The sequence below is a fragment of the Periplaneta americana genome, chromosome 5 (assembly GCF_040183065.1).
Source record: "Periplaneta americana isolate PAMFEO1 chromosome 5, P.americana_PAMFEO1_priV1, whole genome shotgun sequence".
NCBI lineage: Eukaryota > Metazoa > Arthropoda > Insecta > Blattodea > Blattidae > Periplaneta > Periplaneta americana.
In genome coordinates, this window is record NC_091121.1 from 68523060 (window position 1) to 68542162 (window position 19103).

The 19103-nt window shown below is 36.0% G+C and overlaps 1 protein-coding gene across 5 annotated transcripts in view; it reads right to left on the reverse strand.

Annotated features, from left to right (window-relative positions):
- LOC138699801 (membralin) overlaps window positions 1–19103 on the reverse strand; it is a 432208-nt gene that overhangs the window by 127728 nt on the left and 285377 nt on the right. The gene's annotated exons all lie outside the window — the stretch shown is intronic.

Below are 19103 nucleotides of genomic sequence, written 5' to 3' on the forward strand. Positions count from 1 at the left end.
TTAGGCTGATCAATCTGTTATATGTGATCAGAGATACTCTACAATGATATATGACGTACAGGTATGAAATGCACAAAATTGAAAATGAGTGTCAATTACGCGGAGATTAGTGGAGCAGAGACATTCACCTCCAATACTCGGCACTGTATATCAAGTGACTATGACGACGATATTGAGTACGGAACTTGTTAACAAAATAATGTATGGATACGTGATCAAAGAATAAAAGAATAATACAGTCAAAGCATAGCCTAATATAACAATCTTGAAATTAGCACATATAGCTGCCGACGTTAATGTCTTTGGTTTCTACAGACTATTATGAGAGACTTCTACCTGAAGCGAAAGTGCATGTGATGATATTAATAATGATACTGTGTACAAAAAATTTATGATAAAATGTGGGTAAATTCGTGCTAATCAGAAATCAACAGCGATGTAGGCATATGTTCTGACTGTGAGAATATCACATTATTCAAACTAAACAAATATGAAGTTCACTTAGAGTCCTCAGAACCTTAATCTCCACAACGTCTTCGAGGGACTTCCAAGTGAAGCGTAAATATCATACAAGCACATTAAAAAGACGCAATTTTTTTCTAAGACAGCTTGAAATTAGTACACCTGCTGAATTTCATATCTTCGGCCTCAACGGATATTTCTGAGAGTCTTCTACCTCAACGGAAAATGTAAACATATCTTTCCATCATGATTATGTATATGGGGAAAAAAATGCTGACGAAATGTGGGCAAATGCGAGCTCTTGATGGCCCACAAAACAGTGATGTATGTTCAGAGAGCATATTACTTCATCTAACTGAACCCTAAATTCGCCTGAAGTTCTGAGTAACTTTGTCTTCACAGACGTCTCCGAGGAACTTCCAATTGAAGCGAAAATGTCAGGAACACTTTCCTTTGTGCGAAGGCATCGAAACAGAATTTACAACCGATAATTCCCACCTATTCACCAAAATCAGGAATCCAATACGTAAGCTCGAATACCACAAGGTTGATACTAATGTAACTAATTGACCAACATTTGTGCTATCTTGATCCCGTCTTGGAAGGTGTTGGAAGCTAGTGACAAGGGACTTGATTACAGGAGACCGCAAGTTGAAGTTAGCAGTCACTAGTCAGGCGAGACTGTCACGGTGGGGCAGACCGCAGCTCCAGTATCTGCTGAATAACTTGTAGCGTTAATTAGATCAACTCTTGCTTCATTCATGTGATAGTTCCACACAAGTTGTTTCCAATGTTTGCATCGCCCTTGGACTCAATTACTCCAATTATATAGTGGAACGATATCGCTCCAAACTTTGTTTCATCCATTGAACTCTCAAGCCAAAATTCTGATGGTATGTTTTGTGAAGTCTGGCACTACATTCCAAGTGAAATTCGACGGTGAACCGCAATGCGAGAGCTTCAGAGAATGACTATCTATATCTTTATTTTTCTTTTACAAAATTAAGAGTTAAAATTTCATTTCCGATGCTTTCTCCATTAGGGTTTGAGATCAACAAAATAAACACACTTCTTTACTGGTAAGTATCCGAAACACGAGGAGGAAAGTTTCGCTGAGACAACACAAGTTTGAGAGAAAATTAGTAAACAACTTATGATGAGGTAAATCTAGATCACCACAATTATAATCGGCGTCACGATTAGCACCATTATGATCACCGTTGCCATAAAAGTAAACCGGTCATATAGGAAGTAATGTAATGTATATTCAGAGTGTCCACACCGAAAATGTGAAACAAAAATTAGTTACATTTTAGTTACAACTTAATAATTACTGATAAGTTCTCTTATTTTTAATTCAATGGTCACTCAACCAACCTCTCTCCCAGCCTTCTAAGCAATCTAGACCAGGCACGCCGAATCGAGGCAACTCTAACCTTAAAACGAGGTGCGAAAATGACGTAGAATATCTTTTATGCGTGTGCCTGCATGGTAATCTGAGATTCTATGTCACTGTTGCACCTCGTTTGAAGGCTAGATCTGCTCCTGCTGAGCATGCCTAAATGTAATTGCTAACTACCGACCACCGCACCTCAGGCAGCGGCGCCAAGTAAATCAGAACAACATGCTTAATTTCGTTACCTACGATTATTCGAGTCTTTTAAATTCGTTACATTCCATTATTTTCGTTAAGAAATTGCTCACATTAGTTGCTTTTTTGGTTACTTTCGTTACCGGTAGACACCCTGTTATTTCTTCTTGCATGTCCTCTCCTAAATCCACGTCCAAAACGACCCACATTCTTACGTATCTGCATTCTTTATGTGGGATTATTTATTTATTTACTTATTTGTTCATAAAAATGCTGAAAATAAAGAAGTGGCAGGAAACTCGTAAGATTCCTGTAATTGCGTGAAACGTTTATGTACTCGGTTGGGTGTTACAGTAAAGCAGGAAAAGTTAATTACCAGAACTGCATAAAAATACCTTTTCCAAAGCCTCCTCAGTACTGTACCATGTTACAAAATATCTGTAGATGCAGTAACTAATGTTTGTGTCATCATGACAGTTATCTTTAAATAGCTTGTAAACGATGAGAGATATCTCAAAACAGATTGCACCATTTTTTTTCCAGAAAATTTCACATGATTTTGAGTACCTACATGACCTCTTTCCATTTAAAATTTTAAAGTTGCAACCAAATTGGCGGGTTTTGAAAGAGCTGAGGGCTAGAATCGAATGTGTCACTGGTAGAGCATTTGATCTTACTAATACTGGTAACACCTATAGAAATCGAAAATCAAGTATATGGAAGATATTTATATAGTTCCAGACTTTTGATTCAGCCTGTATTGCAAGTTATATCTAACAAATCCATGTACACAGAATGTTATAATATCATTAATTCTTTTATATAAATTTTTAAACGCGACATAAAAATATATAGCATATTACTACCAGTGGCGGCTGATTGACTGAGGCAAGTGAGGCCGGGCCTCAGTCACTTGGCTTAACTGAAATCAAATTTTGTGTTTTTATATAATGTATTAGTTATTTGAATGAAGCATATATCGCTGTAGAAGCATTTGAAAACTTTGTGATGTAGATAGACCTGTTTTGCAGTAAAATTTGTTCATGAGGCCAGGATCGCTCGTGCCGGGTCTGCTTCTGGATTTTCGTTTGTCTTCGCGGGCTTTTGACGTTGCGCTTTAAACGTTGTAACTGAGGCACAATTCGTCTGGCCTGGTCAGGTTTCACTCCTCTCAACCATGGGCCGGCCTCAAGGGTAGAGAGGGGTGGGAATAGGGTGACTTGTCTTCCTAAATAGGCCATAAATAACAAACATTCCAGCTCTTTGGTACGCAGAGACCCACACTACAGTATTCTCTCCTCTTATGTCTTAGTTTATGACTTAAGCGAGGGTGTTGTACTTCGTGTAGTGAATCTGGGCCAATGTTGTTATGTATTTCGGGAAAATATAAACAGAAACAAATGCCAGAAATAATGCTGGTGTAGTTAATTCATTGTTAGACTGTCCTTTTTCGAGAAGAAATAATATTGAAAGAAAGGAAGTTTTAAATAAAGAGAGAGCCGACCAAGATACCTACGACATCGCTGACAATTTTTCTGACAGATAATCTTAAAACGCGAGTTTTTACTGCATCCTGATATGGGCAACATAAATGGTTAAATTGTAATGTGGTGCAAAATAAACTTCTCTGTTGGCCTTGTTTGTTGCTGTCAAAGGAAAAAAATAAAAAAGAAAAGAAAGAAAGGGAAATTTCAACACATAATATGGGTTGCTTCATCACACTGAAACAATCACTGAAACTCGCAGCATAACAGCTTATTTGGTAAGTGAAATTATTATTTTTCATTACTAGTAATAATAATAGACTAATAATAATACAGTAATAATGATATTAATAATATAACAACAATAATAATTAATATCATAAATAAACATTTTCCTTCGGAAGCACTTAAACTAGTTGTATCTGGCCTCACCGAGGATTTGGATCACCGGCCGCTACTGATTACTACTTTATCTAAGTATTGTACCACAGTCTAGTAGGCCTATATACAATCACGAAGTTCAATATATAGGAAATATGCATCCATGGACAGTTGCTAACCACTAGGATCGCTACTAACGCCTCATCACAGACAATGCGAAATAGTACTGGCACGGTCTATTGTATCTTAAATTTATACATAAAAACAATGTGTCAACAGGAAAATTTGTATTATTCATTCATAGAAAGGTGTGTAAAATTGCATTACTTTATCTCATGTAGCTTTTTCTTAATGTTTCTTAATTGTATAAAATGTAACTATGGATTTGAGGGAAGTGGGATATGATTGCAGACACTGGATTAATCTTGCTCAGGATAGAGACTGATGCGGGCTTATGTGAGGGTGGCAATGAACCTCCGGGTTCCTTAAAATCCATAAGTAACTAAATAATCTTTAAACATCAGAGAATAAAATACAAATAAAGTTTAAAAACAGAACTGTTTGTTTATATTTTCAGTGTCATCTCCCCTTAAAATCACACTTGCTCTAAAATGTTACTCTTCATAAATATTCTACCACCAGTGGAGCAAATGATAAAAAAACCTGAGTCAATATCATAGTCGCCCTATTTATATCAAAAGATAAAATAAGCAGAAATACGAAAAGAAATATTGAATGTAAATACGGTACAAAAATAAAATGCAAGCTACAGAATCAAGAATTTATCATACAGAGCGGGGAGGAAAAAACAAATGAGCAGAAACGTTTCTGCATACGATATCAATTCTATATCCTTAACTGCAAGATAGATTTGGTATAATGGCAGCCTTCTGTTTGCTATAGAGCTGCCACGTCATCCCAGGCAACCATTAGTGCGTTCACAAGCAGTAAAATGACAGACCCTTTACATACTAAGAGCTCACGTCAAATTACTGTGAAAAGTTCATTTGCAAACAGAGTGCGACAACAAACACTGCTTTGTCGCCTCCTCCGGTTTGACAAATCAAATCGTCGACGTGATTTGCATGCCGCTTCGTAATATAGCCGTGCGGTTACAATGTGCTCAGTGAGAGACGTATCTAAACGTTGTCTCAGACTCGTTACGCTACTGTCAACCTATCGTCGATCATTATCAGCTGTCAATAACAAAAATAAAACGTGCTACAATAATGTGGCTGAATGTTTCTGTATGTTTTCCAACTTCTTTTTAAAAGCTTCCTGTATGTTTTGTTTCGTCTTCCATCTGCATTCATTTTGTTGCACTTTGACTTTTCTCCGTTACTTATAGCTTCTCTTCGTTTTCTCACCTTCAAGCTATTTCCTCCTTTTTACTTTTGCATACTTTCATATACTTACTTACTTCGTTACTTGTGACTTTTAAGGAACCCGGAGGTTCATTGCCGACCTCACGTAACCCCGCCATCGGTCCCTATCCTGAGCAAGATTAATCCAGTCCCTACCATATTCCATCTCCCTCAAATCCATTTTTAATATTACCCTCCCATGTACGTCTCGGCCTCCCCAAAGATATTTTTCCCTCCGGTTTCCCAACTAACACTCTATATGCATTTCTGGATTCGGCCATACGTACCACATGCCCTGCCCAGCTCAAACGTCTGGATTTAATGTTCCTAATTATGTCAGGTGAAGAGTACAATGCGTGCAGTTCTGCGTTGTGTTTTAGCCCCAAATATTTTCCTAAGAACCGTATTCTCAAACACCTTTAAACTCTGTTCCTCTCTCAAAATGAGAGTCCAAGTTTCACAACCATACAGAACAACCGGTAATATAACTATTTTTATAAATTCTGACTTCCAAATTTTTTGACAGCACACTAAATAACCAGGGAACGGATTTATATGGACTAAAAATATATGAAATATGTAAATATATATGTAGTTATTTTTACCAAAATATGGAATTAAATATGGATTTTTACCAAAATATGGAATTAAATATGGACTTAAAATTATAAAAAAATGACTATGTACGTTAAATATTGGTACATTTTAATCAAACTAAACAAAAAATATAATGGACGTACCTTATCTTCCAATGTAGTTTCAACAAAACACAATTTTTATTGTCTGTTACCATAACAATAGGTTACAAACATTTCTTTCAAGTGCTGAAAAGTGAATCTTCTTCTATTGTCTCTGAGGATAGATTTATACTGACTAAAAGAGCGTTCGACGTCACAAGAAGTAACTGGTACATAATTCAATTTCACAATGTCTGCTGGGGATAAGTCCAAGTTAATCTTCACTGTTGATTCACCACTCATCACAGCAACAACCTTTTGTAGTTCTTCATATCCAGGGTTTTTTGAAAGTACAGTGTCCACCTTAGCTCTTACTGCATCTGCAACTTTACCTCTACCACGATTCAGTTGTTCCACAGTACTATTTATAATTTCAAAACTTTCAGATAGTGAAAGGTGCCTATTTTGGAGACTTTTGAGCGTTTTTATGATGCATGAAAATGTATGCTGAATGTGAGTTAAGTCATTCTTCACACTTATGTCACAGGTAACTGTTTTCGCAGTATCAATTGAGACTGCATCTTCAGAGTCCAATGCAAGGAGAACATTGTTAATAGAGTCTATATGTTCGGCATAATATTCAACTGCTTCTAGCCATGTACCCCATCTAGTTAAAATTGGCTTTGGTGGCAATGGAATTTCAGGGTACATTTCTTTCAACACGTTAACTCTACTGGGAGCTTTGAGAAATACTTTTTTCACTGATGAAATCAACAAATCTACTTTAGGGAAATTGTCTCTGACCACTTCTGCCACACGATGAAATGCATGCGCCACACAAGTAAAATGAGTCAATTTAGGATATACAACAGATAATGCTTGTCCAGCTTTGACCATATAAGGGGCAGCATCGCTAATAAAGAATAACACATTATCGTACATAATACCCTTTGGCCACAGGATACCCATAGCTTCGTTGAACAGTTTAACTATAGTTTTGTTATTGCACTTTTCTAGAACATCACAATGTAAAAGAATTCGTTCAGAATATTGTTCACTTAACAAACCGATAACTACATTACCAACAAGTCTACCTTCTTTGTCGGGAGTCTCATCAATGGAAACCCAAATTGAACTATCTTTAATTTCATCTCTTATCTTCTGTATTGTCTCATCGTAGATGGATGGAGCATACGTCTTCCTAAGTGTTGACTCATCCGGGATTGTATGTTGAGTATATTTTTCAAGGAATTCCCTGAAGACCTTATTCTTTAGTTTGTAGAGAGGAATATCAGCAGAGATGAGAGAACGGCACAGGTCGATGTTAAACTCAGATCTTACATTCGATGTTGTTGGTTGTGTTAAAAACAATTGTCTCTGCTTGGAATTTAGTTGTTTGTTGGCCTGATGTTTACTAGTTGTAATGTGTTGTTGCACCAGGAACTTTTGTGTAGATGATACTGCACACTGACACAAATTACAAAATAATATTTTATTGTCAGTTGATAAACCATCTTCTTTAAATTCTGAAATGTAACTTGTTAGTTTTGATTTTAAATTGACTGAATGACGTACTTTTGGCATATTTACCGTCTTTATAGTATGATTTACAAAACTGAACCTATGTGTACTCTGACTGGCATTTAACTGTTGAGCTGCACAACTGAAGTCTGTTAAAAATTTTAAATTAAATTAATACAGTTTTGTAACTTACTTTCCCATTGTTGATAGGACTGCTAATTTTCAAATAACTCTGATGTTAAAGGGATTACTGAACATGTGTTTAAATCTCTATTGTTGAAATGTATTTTTAAAAGTTAATGGAATTTTGTTTTGTTTTATTGTTAAACCTAATATAATATGGACTGTTTTATATGAAATATGGAAAATATATGGAAATTAACGAAAATATGTACTAAACTCTAAAATATGGAAAAATATGGAAAATAAAAGTAGGATTTTTCAACCCTACACATTGTGAAACATAAAGATAATGCAAAATATAAATTATATTAGCTTTATAAGTAAATATGTATTTACATATAAATCCTTTCCCTGTAAATAACAAAAGCTTTTCAACCGAATAATAACAGACATTTCCCATATTTATTCAGCGTTTAATTTCCTCCCGAGTGTCATTTATATTTGTTACTGTTGCTACAAAATATTTGAATTTTTCCATCTCTTCGAAGGTTAAATCTCCAATTTTATAGTTTCATTTCGTACAATATTCTGGTCACGAGACATAATAATATACTTTGTCTTTTCGAGATTTGCTTCCAAACCTTTCGTTTTACTTGCTTCAAGTAGAATTTCCGTGTTTTCCCTAATCGTTTGTGGATTTTCTCCTAACGTATTCACGTCATCCGCATAGACAAGAAGCTGATGTAACCCGTTCAATTCCAAACCCTCTCTGTTATCCTGAACTTTCCTAATAGCATATTCTAGAGCGAAGTTAAAAAGCAAAGGTGATAGTGCATCTCCCTACTTTAGCCCGCAGTGAATTGAAAAAGCATCCGATAGAAACTGGCCTATACGGACTCTATTGTAAGTTTCACTAAGACACATTTTAATTAATCGAACTAATTTCTTGGGAATACCAAATTCAATAAGATAATTACATAGTCTACTTTTCATATACAATTTTACATAATCTAACCAAAAAATAAAAAATATGTAAGCTTAACAAAATAATTATCTCAATGTATTGCCGGAAAATTATTATTATTATTATTATTATTATTATTACTATTATTATTATTACTTACGGCTTTTATTGAACCCGGAGGTTCATTGCCGCCCTGAAGCCCGCCACCGGTCCCTATCCTGAGCAAGATTAATCCAGTCTCTATAATCATACCCCACCTTCCTCAAATCCATTTTAATATTATCCTTTCATCTATGTCTCGGCCTTTCCGAAGCTCTTTCTCCCTCCGGACTTCCATGCCTTTTTTCTACTCATTTCTACTTTCCTCACCTCTCCCTACCCTTTCTCTGTCTTCTCTGTATTTACAGAGATCTCATTGCACTGTCATGTTTAAACAGTATTGCTATAAACTTGTATTTTACAATTAATTTTTGTCTTGAAAGTATTTTTATTCACTTCCAATTGGTCCAAAAGGTTATATAACTTCATTTGTTTAAAATATTAATTAAAAAACTAAAAACTATCACCTCTAACGAACTGAAGGTGCAAGATTCCTCATTTATAAGTGGTCCTCAATTCTCTGTTACCATCGGAATATGTGACCATTAGAGATGAACAACGATCGAGAAAGCAAGACTAACAGCGCCCGCAAAGCCAAAAACCCGCACGACAATGTTGAATACGTCGCGTCGTTGACGTAAAGACTGCTTGTGAGTGTTCCGAGACGCCGAGACTGATCACTCCCGAAGTCCCGAACGTCAAGCAGCCTTGAATTGCCACAGTTGTTTATACCTGACTGAACTTTTATCTACTTTGGCAACTGTTATATATGTATAAACAATCAAGTAGCTTGTTTGAAACATCATCTCTACCTTTCATTGTATAATAATCCGTTCCCCAATCTTTATTTAATTACTAGGCCCTTATTAAAAGGCTAGGGATTTTCTTTTCACATGTTAGAGATCAAGTGTGCAATATCAAGTAAAAAGATATTAACGTTGTTTCATGCTTCTTAGAAATGCAAATTTATTTCAGAACTGTCTTTTTCTTATATTTATATAACCAGAACATTTCGATAACTAAGATACTGTTCTATTTTGTCTTTTGTCTCATTTAAACATTTATAATGTTATTTATTTCAATGATGCACTGTATATTATTCAAAGTTACGATATCGTTCCACGCCGACCAAAAGCTATTTCGATAATGATCAGCTAGACTCGAAGCGCACGAGAATGACAGACGAGACTCGAAAGACAAATGCAACGAACATAGCGAGCGAAAGAGGCATTTAGTTTTTTTTCATCTCTGGTGACCATATTGTTCGCCACACCTTCTGAAAAATATTTTCACTTGTGCTTTTACATGCATGTAGAAGCAACTTCTTTCGAACCTTGTTGCTTCTAGCTTCTATGTTTAACGTAATAATCGTACATTAAACACGACATAGTATAAATTATTGTAACGAACCATAATACAAAAACAGACTATCTTCTGCTGAGGCGCAGGAGCCACATTTAGATACAATAATGGACTAATGAGTTACAATCCGGGATCTCCAACATGTAGCTGGCAGTTATGAATGAGAAACCATGTATAATTAAATATTAAGAGAATTTTTTTTTTTTTTTTTTTTTTTGAGGCTCCATTTTATGAAGAATGTTGTTAACACGTGAAAGTTATATTACAGTGGACGATTGAAAGATACAAATTTCAATTTTAATAGTTTGAATTGAACTATGCTTTCTAATTTCTTTTTCGATTATTGTTTTAGATTCTAACATATCAAAGGAAATTACTCTGCAACAGTCAATAATAAATGGATTTGAGGGAGGTGGGATATGATTATAGAGACTGGATTCAACTTTCACAGAATAGGGATCGATTGGGGGGGGGGGCCTTATGCGGGTTCCTTAAAAGCATTTGTAAGTAAGTAAACAGACAATAATAAATCAATAAATTATGTTTCTTTCTTGTTTGTTTACATCAGGAACCTGTCCTCTACTTGGTGTCTGTTTAATGATTTCAAATGTAGTACTTTTTTTATAGAAATGAAATTCTTTAATTACATTTTTATGCGAATGGGAAGTAACTAAAGGGCAGAAATGTAGTCAAGCTGCAAATTTATAGCCCAACGTTTCTAGGAGAACTGAGGACAACCAAGTAAATGTCATCAATTGGAATCGTACTCCGAACTCTCCAAATACGAAGACGCTAAGTTTCTGCGCCAGTACGCATGCTCGGAATTCCCGTCTCACAGTAGGTGAAGAAGTCTCTGAACCGTAAGATCTCGCGTTACATTCCCGCGCAAGGCAATCAAGAGTCATTGCAACTCTTTTTTTTGTGTGTGGTTCCATTACAGCCGTGGACAATCATCTGCACCAACAGTGTGCCGTCACCCCTGCTGCTTGGGCGACGACGCGTCCCAGGCGTCGTTAATGGGATATTCCTGTTGGCGTCGAGGCGCGGCTGGGGGTTGGCGTCGCGCGGCCCACTGGCCCCGGGGGACTGGATTATCCGCCAGGGGGCGCTAGCTTCAGAAAACTACAGCAAAATATACTTTTTTTAAAAAGGAACCAACACGTGCAAGACAACTTCGTGAAAGGAACATAAAAATACTGAAATGGCTCCGAGTCAACTACTAACGAGTTTACACAATAATCGGCACTAACCCCCCTCCCATTTTCATAAATGTACTGTAACGTAGTTAAACGTATGAATCTAAACAAACACCAGGTAGCACAACCGGCTACCCATCCAGATGAACCGGATTCAATTTGACTAGCAGTATCATTAGTAGTAGTAGTAGCAGCAGTAGTAGTAGCAATAATAGTAGTAGTAGCAGCAGCAGTAGTAGCAGCAGCAGTAATAGTAGCAGCAGTAGTAGTAGCAGCAATAGTAGTAGAAGTAGCAGCAGCTGTAGTAATAGTAGTAGCAGTAGTAGTAGTAGCAGTAGTAGTAGTAGTAGTAGTAGTAGTAGTAGCAGTAGTTGTACTAATAATAGTAGTAGCAGTAGTTGTACTAGTAGTAAGCCTAGTACTAGTAGTAGTATAGTAGTAGAAGGTGGGGAGAGTTCAGCAAACTATTTCTGGTTAAGATAAGAATTGAAACAGAAGACAAGAAAAGAAACACAGCTACAATTTTATAAAACATTAACAGTCCCAGTATTGTATGGTTGCGAGTCGTGGACAATAAAACTAAGTTATGCATCTCAAATACGGTAATTAGAAATGAAATTTTTCAGGAGAGTAAAGGGATGCAGAAGAGTAGACAAGATTAGAAACGGCTAAATAAGAACAGAACGTATGTATATTTCCCATAAAAAAAATCCCAACTCGTTGGATCAGCATCGGTTAAGAATGGAAAATGAAATAATTCAATACAAGGCTTTCTTTAACAAACAGGAAGGAGAAGATTCTGAAGTCTGGTTAGTGTAATACGTAGCTAATTGGCGATGTATGCAATGGAGATGGAAAGGAACTGGCCACCCTACGCCATTATCTCCTAGCCTAGTTGCCTCATAAGTAGTGCCTTGTTGGTATAACTTGTGAGGTTCAGACCTGTCTTCGGACATTTGACTAAACAACAACAGGAAAAGATATGTCAGTCATCCGAGACAGAGAAGCAAAGAATAAAAAACTGACAAACTTCAGCGTAAAGCGAAAAGAAACAAAAGTAAGATGTACCTTAGGTGGAGGAAAAAATTATTAACGAAACACGCACGAATTACGCGCCAGAAGCGTACATCAAAAGCTCGTAAATTAAGATCTATTATCCCATAATGTATGTAAATAGGGTTAGAAATGTCCTGAAGTCACGCAACTGTGGGTGATCAACACCTCAATAAAAACAACTACATTTAAGTTGCATGTATATGAAATACTCTGTAGAAACCAAAACAAAATTGATAGGTTTACAAACTGTCCGTCTCCGTATTTCGGTCATGCTGCCTTATCAAAAAATAGTGATCCCGGGTTCGACTTCCTTTTTTCTACGAGTAAAAAGACTAGCTGTGTGTCCCACCAGCTATTGTTAAGTCTTTATCATTCAAAGGTCTTGCCCATATTAAATATGTAACCATGGCATTCCCATAATTATGAGTACAATGACGCATAATTCCCCTGAAAGGTCTATTTTATGGTGATTAGGGAGAAAAAAAAAAGTAAGAGAAGGAAGAAGAGAAAACGAAATACAATACAAAGTAGAAATAATTCTGCATGTAGTAATTTATTTTTCCGATAAATAAAGATCTGGAGACATGCTAGTTTGTTCATTTCATATATTTTTTATGTTATGCAAGGAACAAAATTTGAGGAAAAATCGTTTGATACATTTCTATATCATGGACATTGTGTTTCTAATTTCAAATAAAGACCTACTAATTTTACTACAGATAACTATGTTTGATGTGCGTAAGTTAAAGAAAGACAAGGTGAGAAATAAACAATAGTAGTATTAGCATTAACAATACTCTTGGTAGCAATAGCAGTGGAAATAGTGGCAAAACCAGTAGTAATAGGAGTAAAAGTACCATAGTAGCAAATGTAAATGTTATCACACGACGTAGCAGTTTGAGCACGAGTAGGAAATAATGTTAATTGTGGAAATAGCAGTAGCAGCAGGTACAGCAGAAACATAAAAACACTAAACGTAATAACAGTAGAAAAAAATAAGACCACTAAACGTAATAACTGAAGAAATTTTATACTTTTATTCTTATTACTATGATATTTGGCGTTACGCTGCAGGTTTGAAGATCGCGGATTTGATTCCCGATGAAGTCGGCCGCAATAGGTCCCTTGAGTTCACCCAGACTCTAACAGAAACAGATACCAAGGGATTTTTCTTGGTGATAAAGGCAACAAGCATGTAAGACTGGCATCCTTACTGATATTAATGACGACTGTCTGGAGAAGAGGTAGCCTTAAACTTGTATTATTCCATGAGCCTCCAGTAGTAGTAGTAGTAGCAGCAGCAGCAGCAGCAGCAGGAGTAGTAGTAGTAGTAGTAGTAGTAGTAGTAGTAGTAGTAGTAGTAGTAGTAGTAGTAGTAGTAGTAATGATTTATTTCACCTGGCAGAGTTAAGGCCATACGGCCTTCTCTAACACTCAACCAGGAGTAAAAACTGCGTTACAAAAACACTAAAATTTACAAAGTACACTACAATTTTACACACAAAACTGAATAAGATAATAATAATAAAATGTAAACAACAAGTAAGAAGAAATCAGACATAATATATAACATACAGAAAGAAAGAAACTAGCAGTAGCAGTAGCAGTAGTAGTAGCAGCAGGAGCAGCAGCAGCAGCAGCAGCAGCAGTAGTAGTGAAAGATATAAATTATGAAAATTATTTGTAGTTACTTGCAAGTTCTCATGTCTTCCGTTACTAGTTTAAATTAATGGCATCTTACACGTACAATACAATCGTTATAAAATTACGATAAAATCATTGATATATAATTTTGTATACAAATTCTTAACTACTGATAAAAAGTAATATGTAATAAAAATCAATTTATGTCGGTATTATAAATTCAGACGAGAGGACAAGTTGAAGTGGAAGACTATTCAATACAAGACACTCTAATTTCAATTCAAATTGTATCATTTTAAAGAACTTTTGAGTTTCGATCTACTCTTCCGTAGAACCTGGTGTACTGAATACCTTTTTTTGTAAATTCCTGTAGCAGGGAAGTAGAAAAGCTTATGTTCCAAGTATCGAACCTCATTGTGCTGTGCCCTCGACCCCCCCCCCACCCTTTCCCTCTAGTCTACGTGCACAGCTTTAAAGCAGATTCCTAATTAGAGTCCATTAAAGAAAATGTCGGCCAGTTTTTATCCCCCTTAGCGAGGAGCAAGCTTTCGGGTGTAATGCAGGAACGTAAAAGTGAATGCTGGACCCACGTTAAAAGCTGCTTCATAGACCCTGAAAATCCTTATGGTGGGCATTCTTTTACTCTGTTACAGCTGATCGGGTTCGCAAATTCGAAGCGAGAGAGGATCCCACTCTGTTTCAAGAGGGTGGCCTGCGCGTACCTACACAATTTTATTTTATAAAACCCAGCGCCCTTTTCTCCCCTCGTGCCATGGTCAAGCGCTGAGACAAGTGGTCCGCTAACAACAAGAATATAACAAACGCTAAGTGTTTAAACCAATTTTACTGGAAATTTTTATGGAACTTCAAATTTACAAATATACCTGATGATGTAGGTATAATTCCTCAACATTCTACGGAGATAACAAGGACAGTATACGCTTCTGGAATTACCAATTTTGGCTGGAATATTTCGTATGGAAGTTAATGATGTAAAACAAAGTAGCGATGAAACAATTGAATGAAATCATCGCTTACTCAATTATTTTGTAGAGTACCAGATGAAATATCTGAGACGAATAACATATCAAGCTAAAAACTAGGGCAAACTAGGACACTAAGGTACTGTCTTCCTCCTACAAGTTTAGCGCTGGGACCTATGGTATTCTTGCCATCTTTTGTTGCTACAGCCAAGCCGAGCCGAGCGGAGTGGGAAGTATTAATCGTCCAAAAATATGCAGTCTTCAGTTTTCTCCCTGATGTTAGCTATATTAATATTATATGAATTACTCATTAAATATTTCACCGTTACAAGTCATTTTTAAGGAAACATGTTGTGGAAAATTTTTGGTTTTATTCTATTGGAATTTTAGAATATTTGTGATTGGTATCGTGAAAAACAAATTCCTATAATGTCATGCGAAAATCATTTGTTGGTGATATCTTAAACTACAAAATCAAGTAGTTATACTTCTCAAGTGAGTTCAGCAGTACAGTATACTTAAATTGATTACTTTACAAATTTAATTCAATTCTACTAATCACTAAATTTTATAGTATGATGCTTCTTTTCATTTATATTATTGTAGTTGTATTATCATTTTTCTTTTTATTTATTTTATTGTATTTGTATTTCTGACGGTGTGATGGCCTTAACTTCACCAAAATAAATAATAAATAAGTAATAAATAAATGAATAATAAATAATAAATAAAATTTTTTACAATACTTTCCTTCTCTGAACACGTAAGTGCGAATGGTTGTATCTCTATCTCGCCAAAAATACGTTAGAAAACTAATAGGCATACTGCTCCCGTAAATTGGGCGAATGTTTGCAGTATGATTGTACTTCCTTCCAGACTGCCGCTGTCACTGTTCCCTCCCATTCCAGACTAGTCGGAACCGCATTCCTCTCAGTACTAAACTCCTCAGAGGATGACAGTATATAATCATACGGTATACAAATTTTTCTTTTAAACATATCAACATTGTCCACATATAATAACACAAGCATCTTAATAGTTAAAAATTCTGTAGTAACAGATAACATATCAGTAATTGAGTTATGGTAGTAAAATGAAATCAATATTGTGTTCATAAAACATTTCTCTGACTTGCCTATCGTTTCAATCGAATTCCTATTACTTTTAAAATATTAATGAAAATCATTACTGTTCATATTTTGAAAGATATAGTGCACGAATGTAACATTCTTAATGCAATCAACTGAGAGACAACTCCTTTCTTTTGTCCACTATCTCAGAATTAAAGAGTATTATTTCAATATTCTGCATTATGGGCTGGAATTGCATAGAAAAGCCGAACCAGTTTAAGCAGTTCTGAGCAAATTTCACCGGTCACAAAATAGTGTGTCCATCGTTTTTGATGTGCCTTTATTTACTCTTTTCATTCTTAACAGATTGCAAAATTCATCAAAAGGCTTCACATCGTCAATCTTGACATCCACAAGAGTAAAATCAGTAAACACTAACTTGCATTTCTCATTGCGTCACCCTGCGAGGTATAAAGTAAAGGCTGGTAATATCGTGATGGGTAATATTTGATTGTTCTTTTTGAGGATTTATTACAATTTTACTGAGCGAGAGGAACATCGGTTTTTTGCGTCAACGTATTAAGGGAAAGTTTGTAGATAAGTTGCTGCACAAAACCGGTCCTTCTCTCGCACAGTAAAATTGTAATAAATTCTCAAAAATAACCATATAAATGACGACTTGAACATTATTTATATAGCTAAAGAACGATAATAGAATACAAATGCTAACTTGAATATTATTTATAACGCTACAGAACGATAGCAGAATACAAATGATAATTTGAATATTATTTATACCGCTGAAGAATAATAAGAAAATAAAATCGTAACTTGAACAAGGCTCGAACTCACAACCTTCGAATCATTAAGCGAGCACTCTAACGCTAGTCTACGAGACGCAGACATCGAATGACTCCATAGTTCCGAAACTCCTTCCACAAGCGCGAGCATCGTGTAACATCACTGTGATTCGAAGTGGACTTAGACCAGCGGTTCCCAAAGTGTGCTCCGCGGAGCCCTTAGGGCTCCGCGAATGATTCTCAGGGACTCCGTCCGCGGAAGTTATGAAGATGATAAAAATTGCTAATTCCATCTAGTCTCTAGCGGGAAAACGGAAACTACTTCCATCAAGGGAAAAATACTTTCTGAGAAAGTAGTTTGCGTTCTTCTTGCTATATGGAAGCATTAATATTAGACCTACTCGTCACTGGAACTATCTCGAACTTTCTTGCTTGCCAAGTACTCAATGATTCTCGAAATTTATTTTATTTTTTATATACTGAGCAGGCAGCGTTTGTTATTCGTGGTACATGGAATCTACAATCTATTGACTGTTACGTTACCTCAAAAAATATATACTGTATACTGTATACCTGCATGTTAATTTGATAGCAGATGTGTTAGCTAAACTTTCGTTGAACTGGAACTGTGGCTTAAAACGGGCTCCCTAAGACCTAAGAGTCATTAGCCATCAACCAGTGCTCGGTCAAAGGGAGATAACAACAGCTATAACCTTACTTCAAAGAAGATAGTGCGAATCCTGGGAATTGAGTTCGGAATATGTTGAACATGATCCTGTCTCAGAGTCTACGGTGCCTAATGTAGAGATATTGAAAGTAACAAACGAAAATATTGTGATTTATATTTAACGATAAAACACACATGTTAGGTCAATAATAGTGTTCATTGAATTTTATGAAATACATTAAAGGTGATTTATATTTGGACATGGGATTCACTGAGTTTGCTGATGAACATACACAGTGTGTGATGTGTAACAAAGTTTTTTCCAATAGTTCTATGTTCTCTGCCAAGCTTAGACGGCATTTCTCAATTCAAAAATTCACAAATAAAACTGCAGACTACTTCGAAAGAAAAAGTGACGAACTCCATGCAGTTCAGACAAAATTTTGCCTCGTGTAAAAACAAACAACGAGAAAGCACTGAAAACGTCGTGGTTAGTCATTACCAGACTCTTGGTGATAAACCTCACCCTTGCTGAAACTCTTATGAAACCACTATTAGTGAAGGTAGTGAAGTGCATGGTGGACGAGAAAACTGCAAACTTGATTTTCAGTGTGTCCTTATCAAATAACACTGCATAATCGAATCCAGAATCTATGAAAAGACGTAAAAATATCATGATTTCCCGTATCAGTTAAACGAAATTTTCGTTACAACTTAACAAATCCACGGTATTTGCCGGATTAGCTATCTTAATGATGTTTGTGCGGTATGAATTTTCAGGTTCTTTCATGAAATATTTTGTTCTGCAGCCATTGCCATCCTCTACTAGCGGTACTGAAATTTTGTCTTCTTCATTGAAAACTCGATGCCGTGGGACAATTGCATTGACGTGTGCACAGATGGCGCAAAGGCCATGGTAGGTCCTGTTGCTTGCGCTGTTACAAGGATCAAGAAAGTTTTAAAAATTGAACAAGTAGTCACTGTGTACTACACCAACACGCCCTCGCAACGAAAAAATGCCAGCGTTATTAAAGCAGGTACTAGACAACGCCGTCAAAATTATCAACTTTGTTAAGGCACGACCTTCGCAGTATAGACTACTTAAAATCATGTGTGAAGATATGGGTAGCATACACAAGTCATTGTTAGTAATGTTAAACTTACACACAGAAGTGCGATGGTTGTTGCGCGGTAAAGCGTTGTCCCGATTACATGAACTTCGAACGGAAGTTTCTTCACTTTTGAATTACCAGAACAGTTTGCTAGCAGAATATTTGAATGATCAGGAATGGTTGTACAAATTATGTTACTTGGCAGACATTTTTCAAAAATGAATTCAGCACATACATACAAGGTAAACGGAAGACTATATTCGATGCTGATGACAAAATTGTCGCACTGAAGAAAAAGATAGCGTTCTACATAGAAAGCATCGACAATAAGGATCTTACGTTTCTCATTGACTTCAAACTTTATAGAAGAAAATAACATAACAATGAATGTCTCATTCATAGCAATAATGAAAGAACACCTTGACAATTTGGTTCAAAATATGAATTCATATTTTCCAAGGGACACTCAGGAATAAATTCTAAAGAAATATGAGTGGATTGTAGATCCATTTCCAGTGGTCAAAACCAGCAGCTCTCACTGCTTCAG